We start from the raw sequence: 23,613 nt of genomic DNA, 5'->3' as shown, positions 1-23,613 counted from the left end.
CTTAGAGCGGAGTGCTTCATGTCATGCATTTGCCTGTGAGTTGCGTTTTTGCAGCTCGGCTTCTATCCTTGGCAACATACTGGTGGTTGTGTCACGCCTGGGTGGCATTCTCTTCTGCCGAAATGGCATGAAGTGGGTTAGACAATTTTCCAATTGTCTATGAGATACATAGCACCATAAGCCATCATGTACTCACCCAATTTTACACGTAAATATACTCAATGTATGGGTGGGGAAATAAATTTCTGAGCCTTCACATAGGCTTGCCAATTTGGCTTGTTGCTTGAAATAGAATGAACTCGAGGCTTCATCGCCTTGGTCATTCGTGTTCGAGTTATTCCCTGCTACATTGGTTTTCATTAGCTTGACCCACAGAGTCCACCAGGATTTCTGTGCACTACAAGTCGTTATTACGTGGGCCCCCGTAATAATAAATTGTCTTGCATAGTTACCCCAAATTTTCTCTCGTCCAAGCAGATGATCAATCAAGGAGCAACAGCAGGTGCATCGGCATGAACAGGGTCATGTTCCAATGCGGTGTTAGGAGCAACGCCTGGCTCAGGGGCCACGGCTGGCTCCGGATCAACAAACTCCATCTCAAAATCAGCTGGATCAACCATCACAGAGGGTTACAGGCTCCTCCAAGGGCTGGTCTAAGTGTATGAACTCAAGGTCATGGTCTGGATCAAAACCAGGTCGAAGAACAGGATCACCCTCAATACTGTGATCAAACTCAAAGCTGTGTGCGGGAACCGGTGCAGCTGATGATGCCGTATCAGGGTCGGCGTCGTGTGAATGGTGCTGCACTCCCTGTATATGCGAAAATGCGGATGTCAGGAACTTAAATGAGTCTGGGACAGGAGAATGGGCATGAGTTTCCCCTGCAGGAGCGTCCGCAAGCAGTAGGCTAATACCAGCAGCAATAGGGCCTCGCCCTCGAATGGGTCCTCCTCTAGTAGATCGTTATCGTCGTCAGAGGCCACGTCGGGGGGGGGGGCATATCAACAACAGGATAAGCGGCAAGGGGCACAGGAGCAGGGATTACCGCGAGTGGCAAATTCCCAACAAGATGGCCATCAGTAGGCTCTGTTACGACATCAGGCAGCGCAAAAGGGCTGAAGGTCGTCATTGTCTGTGCCGGTAGTATCGGAAATGTACACCCCGTGCTCCGATGAAACTATGTCGTCTGATACTATGGCCATGGGATTCGTAGTGTCCATCTTTCTAGTACATGATGAAAGCATGACGTTTGTAACACAAACACACATACGTATAATAATAAATCATATAATCATATAAACATGTTAGTCAATAAGCAATCAAATAATTCTCCTAGTCCCACTAGCCTTCCAGTCTCCTAGACTGATACTCCTAGTCCCACTAGCCTTCCAGTCTCCTAGACTGATACTCCTAGTCCCACTAGCATTCCAGTCTCCTAGACTGATACTCCTAGTCCCACTAGCCAAATTCTCCCAGCCTCTAAGACTTCTCTATCATCTACCTCGACCTCTTAGATCGAGCCTCGGCTTCCAAGACCGAGCCTCAGCCTCCAAGACTGAGCCTACTCTTCCTAGCCTCGCTAGCCATCTACCTCGATCTCTTAGATCGAGCCTCGATCTCCAAGATCGAGCCTCAGCCTCCAAGACTGAGCCTACTCATCCTAGTCTCACTAGCCATCTACCTCGATCTCCTAGATCGAGCCTCGGCCTCCAAGACTGAGCCTCGGCCTCCAAGACCGAGCCTCAGCCTCCAAGACTGAGCCTAAAAATAAATAAATGAAATGTGCTCAACATTTGTTTGTAAAAACGTTTTGGATCTGGACTTAAGTGGTATGCAGTAAAAATGTTTTCGTGAGAGCCCTAGTGATCATAGTCTAGACTCGAGAAGGAATCCTAGTTCGCTATGATCAGAGCTCTGATACCAATCTGTCACACCCTGGCTTTGCGGAAGCGTGGTTATTTTGGTGTGACTTCTTAATACCATAGCTTAATCATAACAAAGCTATATGAATTAAAAACATGCAAGGTCATCCATTAAGTTTTGAAAACCAAATACAATACCATTGTCTTAACGGGAAAACACCCTAACGATCATAACATTGTTCTACAATACAAACACAACATAAACACAGTTTAAGGACTGTGACTTGTCCAGGAAAGAGTCACATTCCCTAAACCCCGGATGACCTCGTACTAGTGCAGCGGGAAAACGTGCCATACCGTGCCAGATCCCTTAGTTCCCTGAAAAATATGTAAGTTGAAAAATCAACAATAATGTTGAGCGAGTTCATGCATAAGTGAGTAAATAAACCTTTGTATTTAACAAAACCCTGGTATGTAGCAAATAAGGAAAAAAGAGACCACCAATGGTTTGCAAGGCCATTGATATGTGTGAAATGCAAGTAGGAAGGCTCAAACCTAGCAGATTTATGCGTCGGGTACAAAGTCATCCCGAGGTCCGTTATGCTGGGCCTGGGACTGGGCTCGCTACACCCAAATAGATCTATCGCTCCTGCCCCTCGGTCCTACCCTGAGGATTAATGACCTCAAGTTTCCGCCTACCCATTCACATGATCTAAATAGTAACCCTCCTTACGCTAACCATACCATGTATAAAGTATTCATAATCAAAGTAACATGTATTTCACCCCCACAGTTTAGAAAACTGAAAACAGTTAAGAGAAAAGGGGGACATGAACTCACAGTCGGTGCGTCTCTACCAAGTATGTCTCTGAAAGCAAGTAGCTGGGCAACGACCTACAAGTTCTAACTCTATTAGACGGACGGCCGTGCCTTGGCTTTATGGTTTAGGTTTTTGGAAATAGTTAGACAACTATTTCGTGTTTACATGCTGTGCATACTTGGTAATTATTTCCTTCCCAAGGATGGGGGATTTAATACATGTGTGCTCGTATATCTTGAAAATATATTATTAAGTCTTACTTAACATATATTCACTTCTAATTCCAAAATGTAAATATTTTTCTCAAAAATATTATATTTTCATTTCACATAATTTTCCCCAAAAATAATACGTTGACAAAATACGCGTTCATAAATATTTCCGTATAATGCGTAAGTTACGTTTTAGCGATCAAGTGGTAATAATAATTACCGGTGTAACTTATATGATTATCGTGAAAGCGTTCGTATTATTTTGGATTCGTTAACGTTCGATAATATTATTTTTACCCTAAAAATAATATTATACTTCACAAAATAATCACAATTAATGTTGTGAAAATATATTTACTAAATATATATTTATCACGTTTAATTTTGTGAAAATCCCACCTCCGATATTTTGTAAATAAGGTCATGGCGAAATTTATATATTTTGAAAACATGTCAAAAAGTATTTCTAACACTTATAGTGAAAATATTTCTAAGTGTTAGGTTTTTAGAAAAATTTCGCCAGAGTTTCCTTTGTAACTGGAGGTGGCCACGCTTTCAAGCGTATCATTTTCTTTTACAAAACAATTCAACAACTTCTTTATTCGATCAAAACAATTTTCAATACAACAAACTAGTTAACAAAAATGTAATTCGCATAAATTTCATGAACTTGTAGTTTTCAAAAATTATAGTGTAAATCTCATCATTTTTAGCGGATCTTTATATATATTAGTCCGATCCCGTAAAAACCTCGTTTTTAGAGAAAATCCGTCTTTACAACTTCTCGTTATCTTTACAAAAATTGTTATTTTGTCGAAACTTTTGTGCTACACAAGTGCTTACACACTTGTGTGTTTCTAAAAATCATACTTGTTAGTGTAAGATCCGTTTTTAGAAAACAAGATTTCTTTGATACGTGTGTCTTTGAAAATACCGCTTGCAGATATATAGATCTGCTAGTTTTAAATACCATTTCACAAGTAAAACGCTTTTACACAAGTTCATGATTCGTGTGTGGTAGAGTTTCACCTTTTAACCCTTGTTCCATTCAACACATCCTTATGTCATGATCCATGATCATGACCAAACCGGGTTAAACGATGATCCGAGCTACCACAACATAGATCGGGTCCAAATAACCACACTAAATAAATACTACAACATTTACACAACTTGTAAGCTTTTAACCATCATTATTCATGTTTTTAGTAGACTTTAATGCATCATTTTGTAAGATTTCGAGTTTTAATCGTTACACAACATATTAACCACTTCAAAATAGTTCGAGTAAGGGATATAATCATCATACCACTAGCTCGAGGCTAGGGAAGAATCTAAGCGCAAAATGAGAGGATAAAAGCTAGAGAAAGAGGTCCTTCGAGCTCCGAGTGCACCAAGCCTCCTAATACGTGACCCTTGATGCTAGAATGATCTTGGAATGTGGTGATCAAACTCGAAAAATGATGGATGTATATGGGGGATGTTCGGCCGAGAATATAGAGCAAGATGGAGAGAGTTTTTGGTGGGTGTTGAGTTGTGTTATGATCACTTGTGCTCTAGCTTGTTCTTATAGACAAAATGGAGTTTATAAACCAATGGATCATATGTCCTTTAGATATCAAACAATCTTGATTAAAATAATCAAAAGTGTACAAGTGTGTCCCCCCTTAGTTGGGGACGGTTAGGAGGGGGGGGGGGTGGGTTCTAGTTCGTTTGCAACCAAATTAGTTAGGTTAAGTTAGGTTAACTTAGTTAAGTTTAGGGATTAACTCGGTTAGTTGTGTGTTGTGTTTTAAAGCGGGTGTTAGGGTGTTCAGGGATCCTAACTGGCTCAGAAAAAGTCCAATAATGTTTATGACAATATTTTCATGTCCCGGGTAAAGTCCGGTTGTTCGGTTGGATAGTAATCCGTTAAAGTGCTTAACAAAGCTTTTAAGTGTCGTTAATACCATTTTTAGTGACACAACTTATTCCCGACACTTTGGAAAGTGTCTAGTAATATTTTTCCCATGTTTTGGCACTTTATTAGCTAACCAATTGCTGAATTGTTAGTTAAAATGCTGAATCTTGTGCTTAGTGCATGTTTTAGGCACACCCGATCACTGTAACTTATTCCTAGAGACGCAGTTCTACAACCCTTGTATCCCTACACTCACTATGGGTGTAGTAAAATATTTCTGGCTCATACAGGCCTTAGAGGCAATATCTGCCTGATGCTGGCTTTGTCAGCATGTTCAATAGGTTATCCGTTCATAGTGCTACTGTGCTTTTGTGCATCATGTTTGTCACTAGAGTTCAGTATGTAAATAATGTAGTGATGGTATGTAAAGTATGATGCAGGTATGTACAAGTATCAGAAATCAAGTAGCAGTTCATCAGTAATTTCAAGTAAGCACAGTAATTAAGCAGCAATTAATTATTAATTAAATCGTACGGATACCTGGTTTAGTGAGGGTTGTCACAGTCCGACACCGAAAGAAGCTTCATACCATTCAGTTTTAACAAATATTTAAACCGATTTTTATCAAAAGCTTTGGTATGTAAATCAGCTTTCTGTTCGTCAGTGTGGATTTTCTCAATTCGTATCAATTTTTTCTCGAAGCAATCACGAATAAAGTGATGACGAATCTCTATATGTTTAGTTTTAGCGTGATGTACTGGATTCTTTGTTATATTTATGGCGGCCTCATTATCAACAAAAAGAGGTGTGTTAAGAAACTGCAAACCGTAGTCGCGCATCTGTTGCTGTATCCACAGGATCTGAGAGCAGCAACTGCTAGCAGATACGTACTCTGCTTCACATGTAGATAACGCCACAGACGTTTGTTTCTTACACTGCCAGGTAACCAATCTAGGTCCAAAGAACTGGCATCCTGCAGTTGTTGATTTGGTATTGACTTTGCAGCATCCGAAATCCGAATCGGGATACCTTTCGAGCGTAAAGTCGCCTTTTCTAGGATACCACAACCCCAATGTAGGTGTTCCTTTCAAGTAGCACTATATCCTCTTCACAATAATCATGTGCGAAGCTCTCGGGTTAGATTGATATCTTGCTGCGAGGCACGTTGGGTACATGATATCAGGACGTGAAGCAGTTAGATACATCAAAGAACCTATCATGGAACGGTAGAACGTTTCACCAGCCCTGTCTCCGGTGAGATCTGGGTGAATTCCATGATTTGTTGCAAGTGGGGTAGCAGCTGGAGTAGAACTTGACATTCCAAATTTCTCTAGAATATCATGCACGTACTTCGTCTGATGAATGAAAATTCCCTCAGGTAGTTGTTCAACTTGTAGACCCAGAAAGAATTTCATCTCCCCCATTGATGACATTTCGAATTTTTGCTTCATCACTGATTCAAAGTCTTTACACAGACTTTCATTTGTCGACCCAAAATTTATATCGTCTACATAAGTCTGTACTATCAGAAGATGACCGTCGACCTCTTTAGTGAAGAGAGTGGCATCCACTTTTCCACGTATGAAACTGTTGGCTAGTAGGTGTTGAGACAAAGTCTCGTACCAAGCTCTCGGGACCTGGTGTAAACCATACAGCGCTTTGTCCAATAAGTAAACCTTGTTTTTGTGGATTGGGTCAGTAAAGCCCGGCGGCTGACCGACATAAACCTCCTCTTTAACCTTCCCATAAAGAAACGCCGATTTTACATCCAACTGATATACTTTGAAGTTCTTCCAAGACGCAAATGCTAGGAAAATTCTGATTGCCTCTAGTCGTGCCACAGGAGCGTAGACTTCTGTAAAATCAATCCCTTCCTGTTGACTAAAGCCCTGAACAACGAGTCGAGCTTTGTTCCTTACAACAACTCCTTTGTCGTCTCTCTTACACTTAAAAACCCATTTTGTATTGATTTCCTTTCACCATCCGGTAAATCCACTAACTTCCACACTCCCAACTTTTCAAACTGACTTAACTCTTCTTGCATTGCAATGACCCAAGAGTAAGCGCCTCTTTATACGTTCTCGGTTCGATCTGCGAAATGAAACAACTTAATGAAAATTCAGTTTGTAAAGGTGCTACTGTAGAATAGAAACATGTTAAGCCCTGGTCTATTTGACGTCTCGTGCGAACGCCTGAATGCAATTCTCCTATGATCAACTCCTCTGGATGATAAGAAAGAGTTCGCGGCATCATTTCGCTTGGAACATCCACATCACCTTCCAGACTAATAACATTTTGATTTGCACTTTGTTCACCAATTTGGTTTATTTGACTTGAATCCTGAATCTGCTGCCCCTCAGAATTTGAATCTCCATGATCAAAGATCGGCATGTTCTCTGATTCTTGATTATCATCCTGATCTGACTGATTATCTTGAGCAACTTCATTCTGTTGGACATCATTGTGTTCACCAGCATTACTCGAACCTGCTTCATCATCATTTGAAGTTTCCCGTGGTCGTCTTGAATACTCAGCTGGGAACCTTTGCTGTGACTCGTACTCACGCAAAATATCCAACTCATCAAAGAAATCTTCTTCTTCTTCTTCTTCTTCTTCCATCATGTCAAATGATTCCCACAACTTGTCGTAATGATATCGCCATGAATCTCCTGGACTTTGTTGCGGCATAGTATAACCTTGACATTCAACATTTGCAGCTTCAATAATCCGCTTCTCACTTGGAACGAAGACACGTCTTGTAGGACTTGAATATCCAACAAATATACCCTCAATGCACTTCGGACCAAACTTTCCATATGGCTCTATAACTGTACAGGGTGACCCGAACAGTTCTAGATACTTCAAATTCGGTTTACGATTATTGATCAGCTCAAAGCATGTTTTGTTGAACTTTTTGACAGTAAGAACCCTGTTGAGCGTATAGCATGCGGCGGAAACAGCTTCAGCCCAAAAATTAATTGGTAACTTTGAATCTGTGAGCATCGTTCTAGCCGTCTCGATTAGCGTCCGATTTTTACGTGCTGCAACTCCATTCTGCTGTGGAGTGTACGGAGCACTAAACTCATGCAATATACCTCTTTCATCAGAAAATTCTTCCATTCTGCTGTTCTTGAATTCAGTACCATTATCACTTCGAATTCTTTTGATACGCCGTTGGTACAGATTCTCAATCTTCTTGAACAACGCCATTAAACTGTCAAACGTTTCGTCTTTCGTCTTCAAGAAAGAAACCCACGAAAATCTGGAATAATCATCAGTAACCACAAGACAATATTTATCTCCTGTAATGCTCTTGACATTCATCGGACCAAACAAATCCATGTGACGTCTCTCCAGGGGTCTTGAGACTGAATTGACTTGTTTTGTAGGGTGTGACTTTTTCTTCTGCTTGCCTTTGACACAACTAATGCACTCCCCTTCCAGATGAAAACCTTTGACATGAACTCCTGTAACCAAATCATTATGCACCAAATGATTCATTTTTCTAAGATGTATATGCCCCATCTTCCGGTGCCACAATCTTGATTCTTTTTCAGTTGCTCTGGACACGAAACAGTGAGCCTGACCCGTGGTTGTAGTAGCTACGCTCATATCCAACACGTACAGATCATTAACTCTCGGTGCCCTCATGATAATCCATTCCTCAGGGATAATAAATCCTGGTTTCAAGATCAAACATTCTTTATCAGTGAAGTGAGTGGTATACATCATGTCACAGATCTGCGAGATACTCAGCAGATTGTTCTCCAGCTCAGCGATGTAGTTGACTCTCTCAAACGTCACAATCCCGTTGGATAACGTTCCTTCACCAATAATCCTTCCTCCTTGATTACCCGCAAAACCTACGTATGCTCCATTTATGTTTCTCACATCATACAGCAACGCTGTCTTCCCTGTCATATGTCTTGAAGCTCCACTATCCATGATCCATCTGGATACAAGTTTTGGAAGATCCTGCACATAACAAACTTTGACTTAACCAACTTCAATAAAGATGCTGATTCATGCTTCACGATCAAGGAAGCTCTGGCAATTCAAACTGCTTAGTCAAACATGGTGTCCACCAGGTCTCATCAGCCTTAGGTGTAACCTTGACTGTTTTAACTTTCGCAATTTGAATTTTAAAGTTTTCAGCCTTCAGAGGTGGAAAATTCGCATCCTTTTGGTGAATGAAATTGACGAAGGTAGATACTTGAGTCTTCCTTTTATCTCTAGTTTCCGAAGGGACTCTAAGAGTAACCTGACGCCTCTTCTTGTGAATTCGATCATAATCAACTTGAATTGATTCCTCAGAAGGTGAAACCTTTTTCTCTGTTTTCAGTTTCCAAACTTGTTGAGATAATGCAACCCGTTTGTAAAATTTGTCATTTTTAGTTACCGACTTCTTTACGGGTTCATTTTTCACTTTGATGTTATCATTTTTCAAACTCCTTTTCTCAACAACGATTGGTGTTTTTCCCTTCACATCAACTTTCTTCTGTTGAGTCTTCACAGTTTCAGTCTAAGACTTCACGTTGGTACACTTTCGTGCAATGTGACCAACTTGATTACATATGAAACAAGTTCGAGTATCAGCCACTCGACTTGTGCCTTCAGATTGAGACTGAGAAGCTCTTTTCTCAAAGAACTCTTTGTTTGATTTTGAAAAAAATTCTTTCTCTTCATCAGCAAGTGAACTTGAACTGTTTATAAACTTTTTCTTCTCAACAAACCTCTTGTTTGGAACATTTCTTTTCTGATAAGACTTACCCCCCTGATAACCACCCGAACAATTGTTTTGGTTATTATTATAAACACGAGGTGGATTAACAGATTTCTTGTTGTAAACTTTTTCTTTCTCAAACCTCATTTTACTTTTCTTTTGACTCAGATTGTTCACTGCTGACAACTCAACTTCGACCAACTTGAAAACATTTGTCAATTTGTTCATGTTAACATTCTCTATCGGAAACTCAGAATCCAAAAACAACTTATCCGAACCCAACATCTTGTACATGACAAGATTTGATTCTTCATTTAAGTTGTTCTTGGACTTTTGTTTCGGAATGTATTTGTCCAAGGAACACCCATCTTCCTCAGCAGTGTCACTATCCGTTTTTAGCACATTTTCAACAACACCTTTTACAATATCATTTTGAACACTATCGTCATTGGAAGATGTGAACGTGACATCAATGTTCTCTGGAAGTTTAACTTCACTTTCTTCCTCAATTTTAACCAACCCAGATTGTTTTTTCGTATAGTTATCAAGAACAGGTGGTGGAACTCTATGAAAACCCACCCCGGTTCCATCAGAATAAACATCTTCGCCAACTTTGTTTTTCCCTATGGGTTTGGGAACAATGTGTTGCAAAACAAAGCTTGCAGAGCTGTAACTATTAAGCTTCAACTGGATTCGCTCATTTTCAATTTCAGCCTCTTGAAATTTAAGTTTCAATTTAGCGATTTCATCCAGTTGTTTGTTGATTGATTCTTCTTTTACTCTCAGCACTGCTTTTAAATGCTTGTTTTCTTTAAAAGTTTTACCATTTCGATCATCACTATCTTTCGCTGTGCTTTTGAGTTTTTCAAACTTTTCAGAAATTTGACGGTTTTCAAGAATTAACTTTTCATTTTATTTTTTAACTTTTTCATGATCAATTTTATCATTTTCAATTTGGCTAGTTAATTCTCTTATCCGTTCAGTTGAAGCTTTAACTGTTTTGTCACGATTGAGAATTTGATTCTCAACGCTTCTGACCTTTGCTGTCAGATCATCAACTTTCTTTCCGTTGGGATACGTGACTGTATTACAAAATTTGCACTCTTTGTTGCAATTTTTGCAATCAACATTTCCATCAATTTTCTTACCTGACGCATTTGTTGACACGTTTGAACTGACCTGGCTTTTTGACTCAGACACGGAGTTAGAGTCTACCTCAAGTACCTTAGCAGCCAGCAGTTTGTTAGCCATTTTTCCCAAGTTCTCAGCAGTCAACTCCTGCGTTGTATCAATAACCCCAGTATCAATCTTCTTTGATTTTTCCATTTCTTCTTTCTCCTTTCTCCTTTCTCTTCTTTCTCCTTTTTCTCTTTCTCTTCTTTCTCTTTCTCGTCTCCAGTTCCCCACCATTTATTCTGCCAATACTCATCTTCTTCTTTTAACTCCTTGATTATGGCTTCGATATCAAGCGTTTTGTCATCGATCGCAATGTTTCCATATGGGTCAAGATAACACTCCCTGTCCGGATCCCATCTTTTCGGTATCCTCGCTTCCAGATAGATACCAGAAATTCTAATGATTCTATTCTCAGCAATCATTTTTCTGTATCTATACTTCTGCTCTTCAGTTCGGTTATCTTTCCAAGGAATAGGTTCATCGTTTTTCGCCATGAATGCGTAACCAATCGCATCTTCTTCTGGTAGAACCTCTTGACTCCAATCATACCCTTCATCATCATAAATCACCGCAAGAGCTCTAGATTTCTCTTTGTTGTCTTCAACCTGCTTCAATCTAGGCGGCTCGGATTTATTCTGATGATAAATTGCCTTCTTGTAATAATCATCTCTGAAAGGATTTTCCGATTCATCAGCATATGCGTTTCTGCATTCTTGTTTGAAGTGACCTTTATGCTTACACTTGAAACACGTCACTTTGGATTTATCGAACCCCAGCTTGGTAGATGGACCACCAATTGTCTTCCTGCCGGTAATTTCCATGAAACGCTGTGCTCGACGAACAGCACTGGCCATAGCCCAACGAATATCGATCAGCTCCATTTCTTCAGGAACTATCTGATCATAATCTTCCTTCGTTAAGTTGGTATTGCCTATCTTCCCAGCTACTAACCCTTCATATGATTCCAATACCGATGCTAGGAAGATCATCTGCTGTTTAGCCGACTCCTCATCAAAATTCTGAGCATTCTTCAAGTCTATTGCAATGTTGCATTGAAAACGATTGCATCAGAATGACTTGCAGATGATGAAGATCCACTATGATAACCACTGTGATTTCCACTGATTTAACCACTTTGACTTTCTTTGTTTGATGTAGACACATTCTCAGCAGAAAAAGCAGTTTTGGGTGAAGTTGCTTTTTGCATCATGCTTTTCGGATAATACAAATCCAATTTCTGCTGGTAAGATGAGTGATTGACTTTATATGTCTTCTTCAGTTCCAACTCGTGACTTTCAAGTCTCTCAATCACCAAATCCATAGTCAACTTTGCAGGCTCGATAGTGTTTTTCAGCATAAGCGCATAATATCTCTAATCCATCTCGTCTGGTAATGAATCGAACAGTTTGTCGACAAGCTCTTCATCAGGAAATCTGATATCATGTCTTGCTAATTCCAGCTTCAGATGACCAAACCTTTCTATCATTTTACAGACTGACTCATTCTTTAGACAACCAAACATATCAAACTCTTTCTTAAGAAGTTTCTTTTTACTTTTTACAATTTCAGCACTTCCTAGACATTTTTTTTCTAGCTTATTCCAGAGATCTTTTGCATTTGAATAATTGATCAATGAGATTATGTCTTCCCGAACGGATTGAAATAACAATGCCACACATTTTTGCTCAACTACAAATGCATCAATCTCTTCAGCTGATCTTAACGTTTCACCATTTTTGTTTCCATTTTCATAACCGTTTTTCAAACTTTCCCAGCTGGGAAATGCAAATGCCATCAACCAATCTTCAAACTTTCTTGACCACCGACTGTATTCCTCGATAGCCATTAGCTTTGGAGGTTTATTGAAGGTTCCAAAAGCACTTTCCGATTCCCAAGCTTCCTTTTTCTTTTCTTTCGGCGGATTCTCATTTTCTTTGCTTGATGAAGTATCATCGTTTCCGGAATTTCCCGTGAAGGCGTACATGTCACTAAACGGGTTCAAGAATATATCATCCATCTTGAGTATACCTGCAAAATCAGCCAACACTTAGAAAAATTTTCGAATTTTTTTTTTAAATGTGACAAATGAGCGAAACTATCAACTATTGTGACAGATAAGCGAAACCACACTTGTCTGTATAAGCGAAAGTAACAAATTGATCGAATGAGCGAAACTATGCTTGTCAGTAAGAGCGAAACTATATAGTTCGTATGAGAGAAAGTCAAATGTCCGTTCAAGCGAAACCCTCAAGTCCGTATGAGCGGAACTCACTTGATCGAATAAGCGAAACTATCAAGATATTACGAGCGAAACCTATGTATTTTCGAGCGAAACTAGCGATGTCCGTAAAAGCGGAACCTAGTTTTTAACTGATTTTAACCATTTTTAAGTCGTGTTTTAACCTGAAACTTTCTAGGGTTTGTTAATTGTCTGTTTTACACGTTATACTCTATTTTTAGGCCATTTCAACCGTAGGAACCAGTTCAAATCGAAAAAGTATGAGAGAAAGTGAGTAGAAATGAGATAATTCAGTAGAATCAAGCTGTAGTAGTATGAACTCCTCGTCCTGAGCTCTGATACCACTTATTGGACCGTGTTCCGACCCTAAACAGTCAGTTGAGAACGTTCATCTTCACGTACGAAGGCGGAATCAACGTAAATGAATTTACACAGCTTTTCCCTTTCAATTCCCTCTCTATTGATGCTTTCTGATTACAATTTGACAACGTTTTGCTACCGCAAGCATGAAACAGTTCCGCCCCAACATACACGAATCAATGATCAGGTTTCGCTCCTAATACCTATATATAGTCCACGTGCTTTCGCTTATACGACATGCCGTATAAGCGAAACTACCTGCTAAAATACAAGAGCGAAACCATATTGACACAAAAGCGGAACCTCTACAATACATGTTCATAAAAGCGAAACTACTTATATAAAACATAATTTTGACTTTTAAGCTCCTATGTTGACCTATCTTGACCTAAGACGTAATGCATACGAAGTCAACAGACATTCCATGCATCAACAAAATAGTTTCCCAAATTATGCAATAATAGCAACAATACATAACTATTTCCATCTTTTTGTGGGGATTCGGGTCAAACGGGTCGTTGTTCGTGTTACTAACATACATACATAATACATATAAATAAATATATAAATAGGTCTAATTACAATTCCTTACTAAATCTAGAAGAAAACTAAATTAAATTACATAATTAGTTGGTGTCTTGTGTTGTGTTGCAAAGCAAGAACCCGACTTGTATATCAAATTTGTTTACATAATTAGCAATCTGTTTATTTTTTTCTTATATAAATCATGTGAATGCTATATATATTTAAGAGCAAACTTCTGTTTTGCTCCTTGTGGTTTGGTCGTTTTAATGGTTTTTCCCCAATCATTTAAAAATAGTAATTTTCCTCCAATAGTTTGATATGTTTTTTTTTTTTTTATTTTGCTCCCTAACATTAACTCCATCTAAAATGTTTGTTAGCTGGAAATGTATTTAGGTAACTACAAATTAAAACTAAGGGTATTTTAGTAAAATTACAAATAAAGATTATATTATTATATATATAATATAAGAATAAGAAAACCCTGCACTATCTTTCTCTTTCTATGCCCTCTCTCTTCTCTTCTTTCTACATTGTCCCTCTTCTCCACCACCACTACCACCACCACCACCATTCACAACCCCCACCCGACCACCACCTTGCACCGGCTCCATCGGACCACCACCACCACCACCCTTACCCGACCACCAACACCTTTCAACCACCTCACACCCCCACCAAACAACCAACCGTCACCATCTCACACCCATGAACCCATCTCAGATCGAAGGCTACCCTCCTCTAGAATCCACCTGCCACCATCACACTGCCCAACCCACCTGTTTTGAAAAAGCCTTCCCTCATCATCATCCCGAAATCTCAGATCCAAACATTCACCACCATCGGACCCCCCACCCACCTGTTTTGCTTAGATCTAAATGGCGGTTCAAGTGTCACACCCCAACCGATGGCGGAAACATCGGGATGAGACGAAATAGACTGCAAGAGACATCATAACATTATGTGACAATATAATTAAAATTTGAATTCCATAAATAGACTAAATGTCATACAAGATTCCAAAGAAATACAACATTATTCAACAAATCATAACATCAAAAGATAATTTAAATTTAGCTATGTATCTAAGTCCACCTAATCTTTGTTCTTTATCGCATCATCACCAAACTATCAACCTGCAACATGTATTAAAATATAACAAAAAAGTTGGCGAGCATACAAGTTTGTTTACATAGCATAATATAGTCTAAAAAGCTGCTCATATCCACATGAATCATAATATGCGAGTTACTAGTATGCCTAGATTGTGTAACAATATGTTCAAACCCAAGTTTCCAACGCGTTTAATTTTGCCTATCCCATAGTATCGCGGGAGGTTAACATGCTTCACTTAACAATACACCAACTATCGTGGGTGGTGCGTTAATCCTATATCGCTATAATTGTTAAGGTAGGCTAGCAAGGTTAATGAGCATATATCAACACAAATAGTTTACATCGCATACAAGATTAACAAGCATCACACATAGTTTCATGTTTCAACAATGGATAGAGTTCATTTAAAAATAGTTTCAAAGTGAAGTGTAGTTTGTATAATATACATGTTGTACCAAAAGTGATATAAAGGTAAAAGGGATCGAGTATGCTCACGGTTTTTGCAAGCTTTCCTACTTGAATCCCGCGATTGGTGTTGGTTGTTTAGTTTGGAGCACCTTGTCCTTCTACACAAAGGAACATAGATGTATGAGTTTGGGGAATAACAAAAGATTATGGATTTCGGAATTTAAAATAACATGAACATAGCCATATGAAAGTAATCATCCATCACATATGACGTTTAGATGAAATACTTACTAACTTGACAATATCCACTTGTTAATCATCAAGGGTTCGGTTTGTTTGAATATTACATAAATATTATATAGAGTATACTATATCATATATGTCAAGTATAACAACCCTCGGTAAAACCGACACCCTCATAATATTTCTGACACCCTAATATATCTTAAAATATCTCAACATGTCTTTATATGTACCCCGTATATGAAAACCGAGCCCAAAGTAGAATATAATACATAAAATAAATTAAAAACCCTAAATCTTAAGTTGAGGCGGGCCGCGTATGACCTCACCTCAACATAAGGCGGGCTGCATTAATATGTAAATGGACTCCGCTGAAATCTTTAGTTCATGCGGGCCGCGTATGTGTTGGTCTAAGTTAATGCGGGCCGCGAGCGACCCAAGTTGTGGCACAGCCCGGTGATGACACGTGTCATAACGCGTGTTGAACCTAGGTGGTGACCCGGATCAGCTACGCCTAGACCCCTAGGCCATGCGAGCCGCGTAAGCCCTGCCCATATCCCAGGCGGGCCGCGAGAGGGTGCGATTGCAGCCCTATAAATAGAAGGCAACGGGCCTTCAGTCTGCTCGTTCAACTTTCTTTTTTCTTTCTAAAATTTTCTGTAGTGGCTTTATTATACCCGGGCATTATACCCCCTAATTAGCAAGGTTCTGCTACGATGTAAGTATTATAACCCCTGGAGACGTATTAGATATGCTGCCCGATTGATCTAGGGTTCCGTAACGGCTGTCGTGGTTCTGCCCGACGTAGTCGTTGGAATGCCGTCTCGGGGAGGGTATTACTAATGTTAAAATGGGTTATTATACTAACACACGTGCATTTGTGTAAATTATAGATATTCACCAGGAAACCCTAAAGAATAACCTAAAACAGCAATGTGAGTGATCCTTCTTTTTATATACTCATTTTTGTGAGTAATCCTCTTTTTGTTAAATGTTTTTACAAAACCTCACTTAATTAAATACATATAAAGCAGTTATTGAGTATTTGTAAAGAATACAATTATAGTGGGTATGTTGGGGTTTTGTATACAAAATTGGTTACTGGCGTGGTAACATCCCATAAGTTGAGTATGACCGTACCACTGATGTTAATTGTGATGTCTTGGATACAAATGTAATTGCGGATGTGCCCTCAATACTGCAAATTGGTTTTTACTTAAACTTGATTAAACTGGGATTCACTCACCAGTATTTCCCACTGACAAAAATGTTTTTAAAACGCGTTTCAGGTAACAAAATGTGAAAGCCAAATAGAAGCTAGCTGGACAGCACTGAAGGCTTGGAAAAATGGCAATAAAGTTACCTAAGAATAAAATGGATGTTTTTATTAAATAAATAGGATTTATTCCTATAAAATGTGTGTACTGAAAACTTGGGTTTTACCCATATGTTTAATATTATTAAACGAGGTGGTTTACTCTGATTTAACATTTCCTAACTACGATCCTGATGAAAATTTCCGCTGCCAAATTGAATAAATAAACGTGATACCACCGAAACTGGCTCGCGGCCGCCCGTTCCCGGGAACTAGGGATCGGGGGCTGTGACAGAAGGTGGTATCAGAGCTATGCCACTGATTCAGCCACAGAAGTGTTCTGCTGACATCAAAATTCAAAAGTGTTAGGAAATAAATTACGGGAATACGTGTATAATTGTATTTACTTGCTATGTGTTATCTGACTATTTGTTAGTTTACAGTATGAGCGACCAAGGACCTTCTGACGCGTATCGTCAATTGTCTGGTTCGCCTAGGAGCGAAGGCACCTCCTCTTCTCAGCCTGCCCTCTCGGGGTATTCTGCTGACACGGAAGAAGGAATCTTTGTGTTTAAGGCGCAATCTGAAGAGCCATTTCCTCAGAAAAAGAGGGGATGGTTCAGTAGGGGAGCGCACGAGCGTAGGAAACGAATGAAAAAGTTGCAGGAACAGCGAGTGTTAGCCGCAGCAAAAAGAGAAACTGATGCCTACAATCAGGATATGCTCAATAGGGGTATAGCTAATATCCATATTTTAGCAACCACTGCTGCTGACCCAAACCTGGAACAAATGCTAGCACCCCAACCACAACCACAAAATCCTGACCAACCCATGGAGGTAGAAAATCAAATAGAAATGCCTGATTACAACCCGGAGGAGATACCTAGGGTACCTGCACCAAATCCTCTAGACCCAAACAACTACGACCGCTGGTGGGACGATGTTAGGGACTACGTGCAACAAAACCCAATACAGGAAAATGTGCCAATGCCCAACTTAGGAGCTTACCCAGGGTTAGATCCTCAAGATCCCTACAATATTAGTGATGCATATGTTAGGGAAATTTTAGAGAATCCATACCCGTACCAGGTCCCTATCCCTCCATACCAGGAACCCGTACCACAGATTCCAAACCCAGTCCTAGAACCTGCACCCCCAATGAGTGCAGAAAATGTCCAAGAACTTAGGACTTTTGGGGAGGAAATTTTAGAAAGCAGTGAGAGAATGCGACAGGTGGGAGAACGCCTCGTATGGAAATACGACGAGCGTAATATGGATTTTTGGATGAATCCATATCAGTGAATGTGATGGCAGGAACGGTAGTAGTAATAATATAGTAATAATATAAAATAATATAATAATATATGTGTGTATGTGTTAGAAAAAAAAACACTACGGATGCCTACTATTAGTATTGTAGCTTTACATTTCAGTCGGTATTGTAATTTAAATTTCAGTACTAGTGTGTAATGATGCATACTATATAAATAGAGTAAAAGTCGCAATGCTCGACGCTTTTGACCAAAAAGTGCTTGTCATGTGATTGGCTATATTCAAATATTATTTGTAATATTAATATTTGGTAAATGTTTAAAATTCAGATGGCCGACGAGGAAAATCAAGATAATCTGAATAACGATAACCAGAGTAACAATAACGTGGTTAACGAGAATCCGGACAACAATAACAATGGAAACCAAATGGATAATAGTGATGTTCAACACATAGTGGCACAAGGAATTATAGATGCAATGCCATTTATTATTCAAACGGTTCAAGAAGCAAATAATAAAAGTAAGCATAGCAGTAAACGACCAAGTGAACTTGAACACAGCGTGAACAATGGACCCATACTTCAAGCACCCATTCCCAAAAGAAGAAGAACCATGCCATATGGTTGTTCTTACAAGGAATTCTGGTCCTGTAAACCAATAGGGCAATGAAGGACCCATTGCAGCCCTACGCTGGATAGAGAAAACTGAGGTTGTTCTAAAAATAAGCAAATGTGCTGAAGAAGATAAAATAATGTTTGCTTCAAATCTGTTTAAAAATGCAACCCTAGAATGGTGGAACACTATCCTCCAGTCAAGAGGAAGTGATAGGATTTATAATATAGAATGGGAAGAATTCAAAAATATGGTAGAAAGGAAATTCTGTCCTCCCAATGAAAAGGAACAGATAGCAAATAAGTTTCTGAATCTTAGAATGGTCGGGGAAGACAGTAAGGGTTACACTACCACATTCTTTGAATATGCTAGGATAGTACCAACCCTTGCTTCACCTGAACCAGTGTTAATCTCCCGTTATATCTGGGGATTAATTGGAGAAATTAGACATGTAGCCAAGGCAGCTAGACCTCAAACCATAGAAGAAACTGTAGAACTAGCCAATACCTTGATAGATGAATTAATCCGTACTAGAGAAGAAGACCAGAGAAGAAACCTATCCCAAAAGCTTACTCAAGAATTCCATTCGGGGAATTTTAACCGTAGGAACGTAGGTTCTACCTCTGCACCATACTGCAAAGCCTGCAGAAAGAAGCATTCCGGAAGATGCTCTACTTACTGTAATTTTTGCAAGGCCCCAGGACACAAGGAAGAGAATTGCAAGAAGAAATCCAGTAATGGAATGTGTTTCAATTGTGGAGAAAAAGGTCACATCAGGACAAACTGTCCGAAATTGGCTCCAGCTGCAAATAACAAGAATCCTAAAAATGCTAGAGCATTTGTTCTAACTGCAGATGAAGCTAGACTGATTCCAGACGTCATAGCTGGTACGTTTTTAGTTAATGATATTTTTGCTAAAGTATTATTTGACTCTGGTGCAAACCAAAGTTTTATTAATACTTCATTTTGCAAACTTCTAAATCAATCATTAACTAAACTACCACAAGAATGTCTAGTAGAAACCGCAAATGGAGAAACCGTTAAGATTTCTGAAATCTTGCAAGGAGCAAGAATAGAAATTTTCAATCAAAAATTTATTGCAAACCTTTACCCAATGAATCTGGTAGGATTTGATGTCGTATTAGGAATGGATTGGTTAATAGCCAATAAAGCTAATATCTTATGTGATCAAAAGTCGATTCAAGTAAAGTCACCAAAAGGTGAAAAGATCACAATTAAAGGAGATAAACCATTTAGATCCACTAAATTCATCTCTATGATGAAAACTGCAAGCTATATAAGAAAAGGATCTATAGTGTATTTGATTTCTATAATCACTAACACTAAAGGAAAAGAGTTAAAAGACATTCCAGTAGTGTCCCAATTTTCAGATGTCTTTCCAGAAGAATTGCCAGGACTACCGCCAGACAGGGAAGTTGAATTCAGAATTCACCTGTTACCAGGGATAGCACCAATTGCCAAAGCACCTTACCATTTGGCACCCGCGGAAATGCAAGAACTGAAGAAACAACTAGACGAATTGTTAGAGAAAGGATTCATACAGCCAAGCTCATCGCCATGGGGAGCGCCGATTTTATTTGTTAAAAAGAAGGACGGATCAATGCGTATGTGCATTGACTACCGTGAATTGAACAAAGTCACGATTAAGAATCGGTATGCATTACCGAGGATCGATGATTTGTTTGATCAACTTCAAGGAGCTCGATTTTTCTCTAAAATCGATTTAAGATCAGGATATCATCAATTAAAGGTACAGGAAGAGGACATTCCTAAAACCGCATTCAGAACGAGGTATGGTCATTATGAATTTACTGTCATGCCCTTTGGTTTAACCAATGCCCCAGCCGCATTTATGGACATGATGAACCGAATATGTAAACCATATTTGGATAAATTCATAATTGTCTTCATAGATGATATTCTAATTTACTCTAAAGGTAAAGAAGAGCATGCAAAGCACTTGCAATTACTTTTAAGTTTATTGAGAAAGGAACAACTTTATGCTAAGTTTTCAAAATGTGAATTTTGGTTAGAACAGGTACAATTTCTCGGACATTTAGTTAACCATGAAGGAATTCATGTGGATCCAACAAAGATCGAGGCAATAACCAATTGGAAAACCCCTGAGTCTCCAACCGAGGTTAGAAGTTTCTTAGGATTGGCCGGTTATTATAGAAGATTTATCCGAGATTTTTCTAGAATAGCCATTCCTTTAACTAAGTTAACCTGTAAATCTGTTAAGTTTGAATGGGGACCAAAACAAGAAGAAGCTTTTAGAATCCTTAAGCAAAGATTAACCCATACACCCATACTAGCGTTACCAGAAGGAACTGAAGACTTTGTAGTCTTTTGTGACGCTTCTAAGTTAGGATATGGATGTGTATTAATGCAACGTCACAAGGTTATAGCTTACGCCTCTAGACAGCTTAAGAATCATGAAGAAAATTATTCAACCCATGATTTGGAATTAGGAGCTATAATTTTTGCCCTTAAGATTTGGAGACATTATCTTTATGGTAGTAAGTTTACCGTTTTTACAGATCATAAAAGTTTAAGATATGTCTTCAGGCAAAAAGAGTTGAATATGAGACAAAGACGCTGGATGGAGTTACTTAGTGATTATGATTGTGATATCCAGTATCATGCAGGAAAAGCCAATGTGGTGGCTGATGCTTTAAGTCGAAAGTATCATGAAAAGCCAAAAAGGGTACGTTCTCTTAAATTAAATCTATAAGTAGATTTAAATGATCAAATTAGAAAAGCACAAGAATCAGTAATCAAGGAGGATACTGAAAAATTAAAAGGAATGATTAAGGAATTAGAACAAGGAACAGATGGAATTTGGAGGTTCCATAAAAAGAGAATGTGGATACCTAAATTAGGAAATTTACGTCACCGTATATTAGAAGAAGCTCATAAGTCTAAATATACGATGCATCCAGGAAGTGATAAAATGTACCAGGATTTAAGGAAAAATTTCTGGTGGATAGGAATGAAAAAGGATGTAGCAGCTTATGTTTCTAAATGTTTAACTTGCTCACAAGTTAAAGCTGAACATCAGAAACCCTCAGGTTTATTACAACAATTAGAAATGCCAGTTTGGAAATGGGAATTAATAACAATGGTTTGTTACCAAATTACCCAAAACAAGAAAAGGAAATGATACAATCTGGGTGATTGTAGATAGGCTAACCAAGTCAGCTCATTTCCTACCAATGAAGGAAACCTTTAGTATGGAACAATTAGCCAAATTATATGTAAATGAAATTGTTTCATTACATGGAATTCCTTTATCAATTGTTTCTGATAGGGATAGCCGCTTTACCTCTCATTTTTGGTGAAGTTTCCAAAAAGCAATGGGAACCAAGTTAAAACTAAGCACAGCTTATCATCCTCAAACAGACGGACAAAGCGAAAGGACAATCCAGACAATGGAAGACATGCTTAGAGCTTGTGTAATTGATTTTGGTGGTAATTGGGATGAACACTTACCTTTAATAGAATTTTCTTATAATAATAGTTATCACACAAGTATCAATGCTGCACCATTCGAAGTACTTTATGGACGAAAGTGCAGAACCCCAGTCTGTTGGGCAGAAATTGGGGAAAAGCAACTATCTGGACCCGAGATAGTTCAAGAAACAACTGATAAAGTCATTCAAGTCAAAGAACGACTGAAAGCAGCACGTGATCGACAAAAGAGCTACGCTAATAACAGACGCAAACCATTAGAATTTTAAGTAGGAGATAAAGTATTGTTAAAAGTCTCTCCTTGGAAAGGAGTGGTAAGATTCATCAAGAGAGGAAAGCTTAGTCCCAGGTATATTGGACCTTTTAAGATTCTTAAAAGAATAGGATCTGTAGCCTATCAGCTACAACTGCCAGAGGAAATGGCAGGAGTACATGATGTATTTCATGTATCTAATCTCAAAAAGTGTTTAGCTGATGAATCACTCATAATACCTCTCAAGGATATAGAGGTAAATGAACACCTTAAATTTGTAGAGAGGCCTCTACAGATTGAAGATAGAAAAATTAAAAATCTCAAGCATAAGAGATTAGTTCTGGTCAAAGTAAAGTGGGACTCCAAAAGAGGACCTGAGTACACATGGGAACTTGAATCAGAAATGCAAAAGAAATATCCACACTTATTCCAGTAGATCTCAAGGACGAGCTCTAAAACAAGGTGGAGAGGATATAACAACCCTCGGTAAAACCGACACCCTCATAATATTTCTGACACCCTAATATATCTTAAAATATCTCAACATGTCTTTATATGTACCCCGTATATGAAAACCGAGCCCAAAGTAGAATATAATACATAAAATAAATTAAAAACCCTAAATCTTAAGTTGAGGCGGGCCGCGTATGACCTCACCTCAACATAAGGCGGGCCGCATTAATATGTAAATGGACTCCGCTGAAATCTTTAGTTCATGCGGGCCGCGTATGTGTTGGTCTAAGTTAATGCGGGCCGCGAGCGACCCAAGTTGTGGCACAGCCCGGTGATGACACGTGTCATAACGCGTGTTGAACCTAGGTGGTGACCCGGATCAGCTACGCCTAGACCCCTAGGCCATGCGGGCCGCGTAAGCCCTGCCCATATCCCACGCGGGCCGCGAGAGGGTGCGATTGCAGCCCTATAAATAGAAGGCAACGGGCCTTCAGTCTGCTCGTTCAACTTTCTTTTTTCTTTCTAAAATTTTCTGTAGTGGCGTTATTATACCCGGGCATTATACCCCCTAATTAGCGAGGTTCTGCTACGATGTAAGTATTATAACCCCTGGAGACGTATTAGATACGCTGC

Source organism: Helianthus annuus, chromosome 4 (assembly GCF_002127325.2).
Source record: "Helianthus annuus cultivar XRQ/B chromosome 4, HanXRQr2.0-SUNRISE, whole genome shotgun sequence".
Taxonomy (NCBI): Eukaryota; Viridiplantae; Streptophyta; class Magnoliopsida; order Asterales; family Asteraceae; genus Helianthus; species Helianthus annuus.
Note: the sequence above shows the minus strand (reverse complement) of the source record.